Genomic DNA, 13,103 nt, shown 5'->3' with positions numbered 1-13,103 from the left:
GAAACAATAAAGAATTAACATTTGACTCAGCTACAGACTAGTATCTGTGTGCTATTTCTTATAATACAATGTTAATATAATCTAAAAATTTATGTTAAGCATGTTCAAGTAAGCAAACAATTTACTGGCTCTGTGTTTTCCAATTAAAAGCCAACTTAATTCTATTTACTTTACAAATTTTTCCTTCTTACAACTACATATCAGAAAAAATGGGTCTTTCTTTAGGCTTTCTCTACTGATCACTAACCTCTTTACTTCTGTTAAGTATTCATTCCTTAAATGAACAATAAATTCTTACAATACTATAGCACTTCATGAAAAGGTTACTACCTAACTACCACTCTCTTGTAACAGAGAAGAACAGACTTGACTCCATATTGGATGTATTCTTTTAGTTATAACCTTTGTGTTCTACTGTCTGTGTTTAGTCTTGCTGGCTCTGCACTTTTTCAAAAAGAATGTTTTCTATGGCTTGAAAATACTTGATAACCTATTTTCAAAGCTCTTTCTCTCAGGCTTAACCTTTAAAAGTATAGCACAAATATACAAGCAACTCCTGCAGCTCAATTCCAGAAAAATAAATGACCCAATCAAAAAATGGGCCAAAGAACTAAACAGACATTTCTCCAAAGAAGACATACAGATGGCTAACAAACACAAGAAAAGATGCTCAACATCACTCATTATCAGAGAAATGCAAATCAAAACCTCAATGAGGTACCATTACACGCCAGTCAGGATGGCTGCTATCCAAAAAGTCTACAAGCAATAAATGCTGGAGAGGGTGTGGAGAAAAGGGAACCCTCTTACACTGTTGGTGGGAATGCAAACTAGTACAGCCGCTATGGAAAACAGTGTGGAGATTTCTTAAAAAACTGGAAATAGAACTGCCATATGACCCAGCAATCCCACTTCTGGGCATACACACCGAAGAAACCAGATCTGAAAGAGACACGTGTACCCCAATGTTCATCACAGCACTGTTTATAATAGCCAGGACATGGAAGCAACCTAGATGCCCATCAGCAGATGAATGGATAAGGAAGCTGTGGTACATATACACCATGGAATATTACTCAGCCGTTAAAAAGAATTCACTTGAATCAGTTTTAATGAGGTGGATGAAACTGGAGCCCATTACACAGAGTGAAGTAAGCCAGAAAGATAAAGACCAATACTGTATACTAACGCATATGTATGGAATTTAGAAAGATGGTAACAATAACCCTACATGCAAAACAGAAAAAGAGACACAGATGTACAGAACAGACTTTTGGACTCTGTGGGAGAAGGCGAGGGTGGGATGTTTCGAGAGAACAGCATCGAAACATGTATATTATCTAGGGTGAAACAGATCACCAGCCCAGGTTGGATGCATGTGACAAATGCTCGGGCCTGGTGCACTGGGAAGACCCAGAGGGATCGGGTAGAGAGGGAGTTGGGAGGGGGGATCGGGATGGGGAATAAATATAAATCCATGGCTGATTCATGTCAATGTATGACAAAAGCCACTACAATATTGTAAAGTAATTAGCCTCCAACTAATAAAAATAAATGAAAAAATAAAGTATAAACATTCTTTCACACAGAGAGAAAAGTTGCAGAACAGAGAATAACATTTGTCTTGCTGGAGGTTTACAGGAACATCTTGATCAGACCTACATGGACATCTGTAAGAACAAAGGATTGGCACATCCCCTCTGAGGTTTGGCTGGCACCAAGAAGTTCACAACAACCAGCCACATCCCCTCTCCTTTTAATATAAAAGAAACCTGAATTCTAACTCTGAATAAGATGGTTCTTTGGAACTCCAGTCTACCATCTTGGTCTGCTGGCTTTCCCAAATACAGTTGCTATTCCTTGTCCCAACACCTGATCTCTCACTAGCAGTATGAACTTGAACTCAGTAACACCCTCACACGTGGTTAAAAAGTGTTCCCAACTCTTTAAGTTGATTCCTTTGGCCAACTACATTTAGAATAAATCATCCTGGCAGGTTCCTCGGGAGGCTAGGTAGCATACAATCAGAGGTTTATATTTTTGTGTGGATGGCAAGTTACATCCAGCTCCTTCTCCGATTTTTTTCTAGGGCATCACAAAATATGATATATTCTGATTGGTGTAGTTTTTAAGTCTTGATAAGTCACTCACCCAGGTGTTGAAGCAGGTTCAGAACACCTTTGTGAAAAGAATCTTGTGTTTGCCTACATTACCAAAAAGGGAAGATACCATAGGAAGATGAAATTCACCAGAAAGCATGATCTGGGGTATATAGCCACCATATTAGAAAATCAGCAGTGCCCATGGTCATGTGGTTCTCACAATATAATAATGTTTCCTAAATTAGCAACATAAGATGAAAACACTGAGAAAATAAGATCTCATGTCTGCTTTTCAGTGCCTAGCAAAAGCCTAGCTAAAAGATATAATATTTAGAAATTCAATATAGAAACGCTTTAGTTCCAAAATGAGGTGATTATCAGTCCAATCTGGAAAGTTTTTAGAAATGTCAATTCCTGGCTCTCACTCTCCAGAATCTCTTTTTGAATGGACCCAGGAAACTCTTTCTTTTAATGGTCCCCAGGTGACGCTGATGATCATTCAGATTAGCAAACTCTAGCATGCTAGTTTTTGTACTTGAAAACAATCTTAAAGCTTAACATTCAGAAAACTAAGATCATGGCCTCTGGTCCCATCACCTCATGGGAAATAGATGGGGAGACAGTGAAAGCAGTGTCAGACTTTATTTTTTTGGACTCCAAAATCACTGCAGATGGTGACTGCAGCCATGAAATTAAAAGACGCTTACTCCTTGGAAGGAAAGTTATGACCAACCTAGACAGCATATTAAAAAGCAGAGACATTACTTTGCCAACAAAGGTCCATCTGGTCAAGGCTATAGTTTTTCCAGTGGTCATGTATGGATGTGAGAGTTGGACGGTGAAGAAAGCTGAGCACTGAAAAATTGATGCTTTTGAACTGTGGTGTTGGAGAAGACTCTTGACAGTCCCTTGGACTGCAAGGAGATCCAATCAGTCCATCCTAAAGGAGATCAGTCCTGGGTATTCATTGGAAGGACTGATGCTGAAACTGAAACTCCAGTACTTTGACCACCTCATGCAAAGAGTTGACTTGTTGGAAAAGACCCTGATGCTGGGAGGGATTGAGGGCAGGCGGAGAAGGAGACGACAGAGGATGAGATGGCTGGATGGCATCACCGACTCGATGGGCATGAGTTTGAGTAAACTCCAGATGTTGGTGATGGACAGGGAGGCCTGGCCTGCTGCAATTCATGGGGTCGCAAAGAGTCGGACACGACTGAGTGATTGAACTGAACTGAACTGACACATCACAACATCTTTTCTATCCTGTCACATCTTCAGATACAATGAAATTATCTTGAAATTATTATCTTGAATAATTACAATTAAATTATTGATTAGTTATCATAGGCTGGGTAATTTCATATGCTAATGAGTGGAAGGATTATTCCAACAATTTTTGAGAAGGGGTGGAGATTTCCAGGATTTGGGCTACCACCCACTCCTTGGTCTTTTGGCAGTGCCTTGGAACTGTCATGGCACCTCTGGGTCTGTCATTTCACTTGGCGATTGAGGATCAAAGTCTAATCTTGTCTGCCATCTTGATCCCATTTGATTCTAATTGGTTTATGTTGTGTCCTTGGGCTATATCATTCTTTCAAAAGTTGTTCTCTGCCCCTTTCCCCCCTGTTACAAACCTACCTGAGAGTTACCTCTCTCAATATTATGAATAATCATTCCCACCCCCCTACCCACCACCGGATAACTGGCATGTTTCCACGTTTTGTATAACATAAATGATTATATTGCATCTTGGTTTCATTTTGTCTGAGTTGTCGGCAATCACAGGTTAACTTTTATTCTGAAACAAAGAACTTTTTCTCTTAGGACTGGTATTGCTGTGCTGTATTAAGCTTAAACTGGAATCAAGATTGCCCGGAGAGTTATCAGTAACCTCAGATATGCAGATGATATCACCCATATGGCAGGAAGCGAAGAGGAACTGAAGAGCCTCTTGATGAAAGTGAAAAGGGAGAGTGAAAAAGCTGGCTTAAAACTCAACAGTCAAAAAACAAAGATCATGGCATCTGGTCTCATCACTTCATGGAAAATAGATGGGAAAACAATGGAAACAGTGAGAGACTATTTTCTTGGGCTCCAAAATCACTGCAGCCATGAAATTAAAAGATGCTTGCTCCTTGGAAGAAAAGCTATGACCAACCTAGACAGCATATTAAAAAACAGAGACATTGCCCACAAAAGTACGTCTCGTCAAAGCTATGGTTTTTCCAGTAGTTATGTATGGATGTGAGTGTTGGACCATAAAGAAAGCTGAGCACCAAAAAATTGATGCTTTTGAACTGTGGTGTTGGAGAAGACTCTTGAGAGTCCCTTGAACTGCAAGGAGATCCAATCAGTCAATCCTAAAGGAAATCAATCCTGAATATTCATTGGAAGGACTGAGGCTGAAGCTGAAGCTCCAATACTTTGATCAACTGATGCAAAGAACTGACTCATTGGGAAGGACCCTGATGCTGGGAAAGATTGAAGGCAGGAGGAGAAGGGGATGATAGAAGACAAGATGGTTGGATGGCATCACTGATTCAATGGACATGAGTTTGAGCAAGCAATGGGAGTTGGTGGTGGAAAGGGAACCCTGTGTGCTGCAGTACATGGGGTCACAAAGAGTCAGACACTACTGAGCAACTGAAATGAACTGAGGACTGGTATTTTGTTTCCTCTCTTTTCCCCCATTCCTGACTTCTCCATTTATATATTCATTCATTACCTAATTATACAAAGCATCTGAACTGCTTGAATCTTTAGAGTTTCTACTAGATATCAGTTACTATCCTAAACCCTGTATACAAAATATTTAACTCTCATAATGTTCTAATCTGTTCTGCTTAAGCTGATATAACAAAATTCCAAAGACTTAGTGGCTTAAAAATACAAATCCATTTCTCATCATTCTGAAGACTGAGAAGTCCAAGACCAAAGCACCAGAAGACTCAGTGTCTGGTAAGAGCCCTTTTCCTGGACAGGTCACCATCCTTATATTGTGAAAGGGGACAAGGGATTTATCTGGATCCCTTTTATATGAGCACTAATGAGGGCAAAGCCCACACAAAGACTCCATCTCCAAATACCATTACACTGGAGATTAGGTTTCAGAATCTGAATTTTGAAGGGAACACAGACATTCAATCTTCAGCACATAACAAACCTTAAAGAGATATTTTCTTCAATCCACCTTTCAAATGAGAAAGCTGGTTTAAATAAAGGAATTTAATATCTTTCTGAGAGTCATGCTCTTAGTGATTAGCACATATACAATTTGAATGTAGAATCAATTCTTTTGTTTGCTGTGGTATCTTCCTTTAAGATGATTTTTTTTTTAATGTGTCTTACATAATTTGGGTGGTGGTGGTGGTGGGGGGAAGGGAACGACAAGGCAGAAACAGAAAGAGCAATTTGACAAGTGATGTTTTGTATATGATTTTTAATGATTTTACTATTTTAAGCTTTGACTTAATCTATGACCTATGTCTGAAATAGAAAAATACAAAGTACAGCAATGAAAAAATTCAGTTTTCACCTTCCTTAGGAAATGATCTTCAAGAGAAACATAAGCATTCTTCTCTCTCATTTAAGACAATAAATAAACTAGAATATTTCCATATTATACGATTGAATGCATCTTTTATTATTATTTCTATATACCATCTTTCCACTAGAAGCCATTTTCTGCAATAAAGTATAAAATGTAAAAGAAATATAAATAATATTTATCAAATGATGTAGAAATTCTCAAATGCTTATTTAAAGTCCCAGTAGATTATAATCTAAACACATCTAATTATAAATTTACACCAAATACAATACATTCCTATTTTTTTTTGCTGGATATTGTTTAAAATATTTCTCAACAAATACTAGAGAGAATCTACAATGCCTAAATCTTGTTCAAAAATGGCCTAATTATGTAGCTACATGACCAATATAATGACTTCAAATTAATATGATAGGCCAAAGGATAGTCATTCCAGACTGCCTTAGAAATTTTTGGTTTTGGCTATGCAGAGGCTCAGATGTCTGCTCTTCAATCTCAAGTCATGTCTGACTCTTTAGAACCTCAAAGACTATAGCATGACAGATTCCTCTGTTCTCTATTATATCCCAGAGTTTGCTCAAATTCATGATCACTGAGTCGATGATGCTATCTAACCATCCCATCTTCTGCTTCCCCCTTCTCCTTTTGCCTTCAATCTTTCCCAGCATCAAGCTCTTTTCCAAAGAGTCAGATTTTCACACCAGGTTGTCAAAGTATTGGAGTTTCAACTTCAGCATCTTCAGGAGCTTCAAGGTCAGTTTTCATTCCAATCCCAAAGAAAGTCAATGCCAAAGAATGTCCGGTGTACTCACAGTTGCACTCATTTCACACGCTAGAAAGTAATGCTCAAAATTCTCCAAGATAGGCTTCAACGGTACATGAACTGACAACTTCCAGATGTTCAAGCTGGATTTAGAGAAGGCAGAGGAACCAGAGATCATATTGCCAACATTCATTGGATCATAGAAAAAGCAAGAGAATTCCATCTCTTCTACCGAAAAATCTACTTCAGCTTCACTTTACACTTAAGCCTTTGACTTGTGCTTGTGCTTAGTCACTCAGTCATGTCTGACTCTTTGCAATCACATGGACTGTAGCCAGCCAGGCTCCTCTGTCCTTGGGAATTCTTCCAGGCAAGAATACTGGAGTGGGTTGCATGCCCTACTCCAGGGGATCTTCCCCACCCAGAGATCAAACCCAGGTCTCCTGCATTGCAGACAGATTCTTTACCATCTGAACCGCGAGGGGAGCCCATCACAGTAAACTGGAAAACTCTTAAAGAGATGTATATTATCTATGGTGAAACAGGCCACCGGCCCAGGTGGGATGCATGAGACAGGTGCTCGGGCCAGGTGCACTGGGAGGACCCAGGGGAATTGGGTGGGGGGGTGTGGGAGGGGGGATTGGGATGGGGAATACATGTAACTCCATAGCTGATTCATGTCAATGTATGACAAAACCCACTGCAATGTTGCAAAGTAATTGGCCTCCAACTAATAAAGATAATTGAAAAAAAAAAAAAAAAAAGGAATACCAGACTACCTTACCTACCTCCTGAGAAATCTGTGTGCAGGTCAAGAAGCAACAGTTACAACCAGACATAGAACAACAGACTGGTTCAAAATTGGGAAAGGAGTATGTGAAGGGTGTATATTGTCACTCTGCTTATTTAACTTATATGCAGAGTACATCACGAGAAATGTCAAGCTGGATGAGGCACAGTCGGAGTCAAGATTGACAGGAGAAATATCAATAACCTCAGATATGCAGGTGACACTACCTGATGGCAAAAAGTAAAGAGGAACTAAAGAGCCTCTTGATGAAAGTGAAAGAAGAGAGTGAAAAAGCTGGCTTAAAACTCAAAATTCAAAAAGCAAATATCATGACATCCAATCCCATCACTTCAAGGTAAATAGATGGGGAAATAATGGAAACAGTGAGAGACTTTATTTTTGGGGGCTCCAAAATCACTGCAGATGGTGACTGCAGCCATCAAATTAAAAGACACTTACTCCTTGGCAGGAAAGTTATGACCCACCTAGACAATATGTTAAAAATCAGAAACATGATTTTGCCGACAGAGTTCCATATAGTTGAAGCTATGGTTTTTCCAGTAGTCATGTATAGATGTGAGAGTTGGACTATAAAGAAAGCTGAGTGCTGAATAATTGATGCTTTTGAACGGTGGAGAAGACTCTTGAGAATCTTTTGGACTGCAAGGAGATCAAACCAGTCAATCCTAAAGGAAATCAATCCTAAATATGCATTCAAAGGACTGATGTTGAAGCTGAAGCTCCAATATTTTGGCCACCTGATGCGAAGAGCTAACTCATTAGAAAAAACCCTGATGCTGGGAAAGATTGAATGCAAGAGGAGAAGGGGACAACAGAGGATGGTTGGATGGCATCACTGACTCAATGGATAAGAATTTGAGTAAGATCCAAGAATTGTTGATGGACAGGGAGTCCTGGTGTGATGCAGCCCATGAAGTCACAAATAGTTGGATACTACTGAGCAACGGAGCTGAACCAAACAACTTAGGCAACAGTTCTCCCAATGAATATTCAGTGTTGATTTCCTTTAAGATTGACTGGTTTGATATCCTTGCAGTCTAAGGGACTCTCAAGTATCTTTTCCAGCACCATAGTTCCAAAGCATCAATTCTTCAGTGCTCAGCCTTCTTTATGGACCAACTCTCACATCAACACATGACTACTGGTAAAACCACAGCTATGGCTATATGGAATTTGTTAGCAAAGTGATGTCTCTGCTTTTTAAAACGCTGTCTAGCTTTGTCATCTAAGTGAAAGGTGTCCAACATCTGTACTTAGTACTGAACATGAAACTAACAAAAGGAAATGCATCCAGCATCAGTGCAGAAAGTGAGCCTAAGAAGAAAACATTTCAAAACTAAAAGCCACCCACACTCAATGTTTTGGGTAAATTTTATTTTATGACTTAAAAAAACAAAAAAAGAAAACCCCTTATAGTCTCCTTGCATACACTATTCTTTATTTATAGCACAAATTATGTGTGTATCTTTAATTTCTAACAGGAATTCTTTTATGATGCATAGACCACTCTAAATTGCTTATCTGATAAATTTCACTTGGCCTCACTTTGGGCCCTGTTAATGTTCCATGTGCTTAGTTGCTCAGTTGTGTCTGACTCTTTGAGACCCCATGGACTGTAACCTGCCAGGTTCCTCTGTCCATGGGGGTTCTCCAGGCAAGAATACTGGAGTGGGTTGCCATGCCCACCTCCAGGGGATCTTCCCAACCTAGGGATCGAACCCAATTCTCCCGCATTGCAGGTGGATTCTTTACCATCTGAGCCACCAGGGAAGCCCATGTTCCATGTTAGAATATAAAACAATAGCAAAATTAAAGAAAGCAAAAGCAAGGAAATGAAATAATCATAGGCATTACGGTTAAGCCATCTATTAACTAACAATCTTATTTCTTACAGTATTGTTTCTGACTATATAAACTTATATTGTGAAAGGCCAATGATTACAGGTCTAGTATAAACAAAATTTTATGCACGGCAGTTAAGAAAATCCTGAAAACTATGATGTAATGGGCAATTTCTTTTTAATCATTACCTAATTACCATTTTGCCATGTAGAGAAGCACTAGAACTTCTGCTATATAGACACAAAATTTAGCTGCTTTTTTTTCCCACAGGAAATCATAGATCTTTGAATTATGAGGCATTAGCTAGTTTAATTTGAGACTTACAATCATATAACATTATGAAGTATTTAAATGTTGCCTAAAATTTAGCATTATGTATTGCAGCAATCCATAATGGAGGACTGTGTGATTTTAAATCCTGTTTTTGAATATTTCCCATTCCAGATTATTCTTTTGAGATATTGAGATAAAACTTCAAGATTATACTCTTTGAGACTGGCATACTAAAAAATAGTTTCAACACTTCTGAACATTTAGCAACAGATCATAAACTATGTTTGAACTAGCTAGCAAATTAGACTATCAAGCACTGGCTCAGAAGTGAAGAATGATATGCCTAAGCATACAAAGAGCAGAAACTAATACTTTGCATACTTCAATTAAAACATAAATTAAAAAAACATACAAACAAATATAAACTTGATCCCAAAACAAACAAATCCAGTGATCTCTTCCTAGTCATCCATCTCCTCTAAATTATAATGCAATAAAAAATATCATGTATGTAAGTGGTAGGTAGGGAAGAATGACAGCTTGAAAAAAATTATATTTTTCTTAAATTAGTTTTTATGTTTTAAATCAATATGTTTTCAAAAATTAAATCTAAAATTTTAGTAAATGTAAATATATTCTGGCCAACTGGAATCCCACAAATGCAAGATGAATTAATATGTAAAATTCATTGATATAATTCACCACAATCTAAAAAGGAAAACAAAAGAGCATATAATTAAGTGAAAAATCTAAATTCCATTTCTGCAACATCTAAGCTCTATTTCTGATATCAGGGTCTTTTCCAATGAGTAACTCTTTGCATGAGGTGGCCAAAGTACTAGAGCTTCAGCCTCAGTATCAGTCCCTCCAATGAACACCCAGGACTGATCTCCTTTAGGATGGACTGGTTGGATCTCCTTGCAGTCCAAGGGACTCTCAAGAGTCTTCTTACATAGAATAACTGAAACAACTTTAAGGAAGAGCAATAATTTTGAAGGACTATATACAACCTAATTTAAAAATGATAAAACTTCAGTAATACAGATAGCATTACATTGATGTGAAAGTAGAGAAATAGATAATTGGAACAGAGTAGAGAGTCTAGTACTATGTCCTCACAAATATGATCAACCTATTTTTAGCAAGGTGCAAAGGCAATTCACTAGTAAAGATAGTCTTTTAAACAAAAGATGCTGAGACTGTTGAATGTCTATATGCAAAAAAAAGTGACCCTCTGTTCATATAAAGCACTACATTTAAAATTTAATAAAAATGGATCATAGATCTAAATGTAAAATCTAAATCTATAAAACCTCTAGAAGAATATAAACAAAGAATCTTTGTGGCCTCTTATTAGTAAAAGATCTTTAGCTATGACACCACAACTAAACCATACAAGAATTGATGAGTTGTACTTCATCAAAATTAAGCACTTTTCACTTCAAAATATAGAGTCAAGAGAATTAAAATAAAGGCCAAATACTCAGAGAACATATTTGCAAGTCATATTGATGAAGATCATGTATTAGTATATATATAAATCACTCAGCATGCAATAATAAGAAAACCAACAACCCAATAAAAACATACACACACATACACACACACACACAAAAAGTCAAGTTGATTTAATCAACATTTTGCCAACAAAGTCATCCATGCATGACTACTGGAAAAACCATAGCCTTGACTAGATGGACCTTTGTCGGAAAATGAACACATGCAAAGGTACTCAACATGATTAGTCATTAGGGAAATGAAAATTAACACCACAGTGGAATACCATTACACACCCATTAAAATCTCTAAAATGGGACATGTTAAGACATTGAAAACAGGTGAATATACTCCTAAAATAGCAATTCCAGGGCAATAATTTACATGGTAATCCAGGGAATAGAAGAAATTGTGTGTTAAGGATGACAACGAGAAAAAAAGAATGTGAAAGTGCTTGAATAGAAGGGAAGAAGTTCATTTAAGCAAATACTCCCTTTGATTCATTTTATTTCCGCTAGGGCTGTCCCAAGATAGACTTAAGATTATTTCTATATATTACTTTATATAAATCTAAGATATTTTCAGAAAATTCTTTCAAAAGTGAAAGGAAATTATGTGCGTGTGTTCTTCTGTTTATTTGACAACTTTTACCTTCACATAGCTATCCATTGGTTAGAAACAATTTTGTGGAAACTTGACATTTTCTCTTATGTTAAACAGATTCAGATATAGTGTACAAACTTATAAACAATAATTTGGCCTCAGAATTCTTTTGTGTGTCCTATACAATTCCTAAACTTTACCTCAGCATATACCTTGCATAGAAACTACCCAAATTTTAACACATACTTGTAATTTATACCCTGTTGATTTCCAAAATGAGGTAAAGGAAACTCAACCCAAAATACATCATTTTAATTGAAGAACTAGAAAGAAAAGAATGAAGAAAATATATACTAGACTGAATTTTGAGTATAAAATTTATGTTTTCTGACACTGATTCTTGTCAATGTATGGCAAAAAACCAGTACAATATTGTAAAGTAATTAGCCTCCAACTAATAAAAATAAATGGAAAAAAATTTTATATTTTATGACACTCAAAATGACAAATACAATAAGATATTTTTTTATTCTTACTATATAATAAAAGTAAATATTCAATTAAGAAGAGAGAAGTATTTTAATAGTACAAATTTCTACAAGTTCATCATATGTGATACAGCATTTTATAAGTAACATTGAAACTATTGATAACTATTTTCAGCAATTGGGATATAAATTTCTGAACTGTGGTCCCTTTTAAAATCTCCAACCTAATTATAACATGTATTTTTTCAAAAGCATTTTGTTCAGCTCATGGCAAACACAGTCTATCTTGCTTCTTAATGGTGAAAGACTTCATGAAATGGTTAGGACAATCATATGCTTTGACTTTCCCAGGTAGTTCCAATTCTGCCTCTTGCCCAAGTTGACTAATTAATATCAACCTTTCACTTTCAAGAGGTGTTAGGATGATAGCTTATATGATCACCCCTATAAAATAGCTCGTTGGCCACCTTTTGAGAAGAACTGACTCACTGGGGAAGACCCTGATGCTGGGAAGGATTGAAGGCAGGAGGAGAAGGGGACGACAGAGGATGAGATGGTTGGATGGCATCATTGACTCGATGGACATGACCTTGAGCAAGCTCCGGAAGTTGGTGATGGACAGGGAAGCCTGGCGTGCTGTAGTTCATGGGGTTGCAAAGAGTCAGACACAGCTGAGCAATTGAATTCAACTGATAAATAGCTTGTGTGTGTTAGTTGCTCAGTCAGGTCTGACTCTTTGCAGTCTTATGGACTGTAGCCCACCAGGTTTCTCTGCCCATGGAATTCTCCAGGCAAGAATACTGGAGTGGGTTACCATTCCCTTCTCCAAGGGATCTTCCCAACCCAGGGATCAAACCTGGGTCTCCTGCATTGCAGGCAGATTCTTTACCATCTCAGCCACCAGGGAAGCCCATAAATAGCTTACTTGTAAGATTTGGTGGAAAACATCATTAGACACAGAAGAATAATAGCTCCACATCCTTAGAATTGTTTAATATTAGGCTTTTAAGAAATTGAGCTTATTTTCTCTTAATTGATAAAAATAAAGTAGAGAAAAACAAAAAAGCCATGTGAAAAATACTTGAATATCCAAAAAGTACTGAAAATTCATTCATAAGATCATTGAGAATAGTTATGCACTTCTTCACATATATCAAAGTTATCATTTCAT

This window comes from Cervus canadensis, chromosome 21 (assembly GCF_019320065.1).
Source record: "Cervus canadensis isolate Bull #8, Minnesota chromosome 21, ASM1932006v1, whole genome shotgun sequence".
NCBI lineage: Eukaryota > Metazoa > Chordata > Mammalia > Artiodactyla > Cervidae > Cervus > Cervus canadensis.
This window is presented reverse-complemented; position numbering follows the sequence as displayed.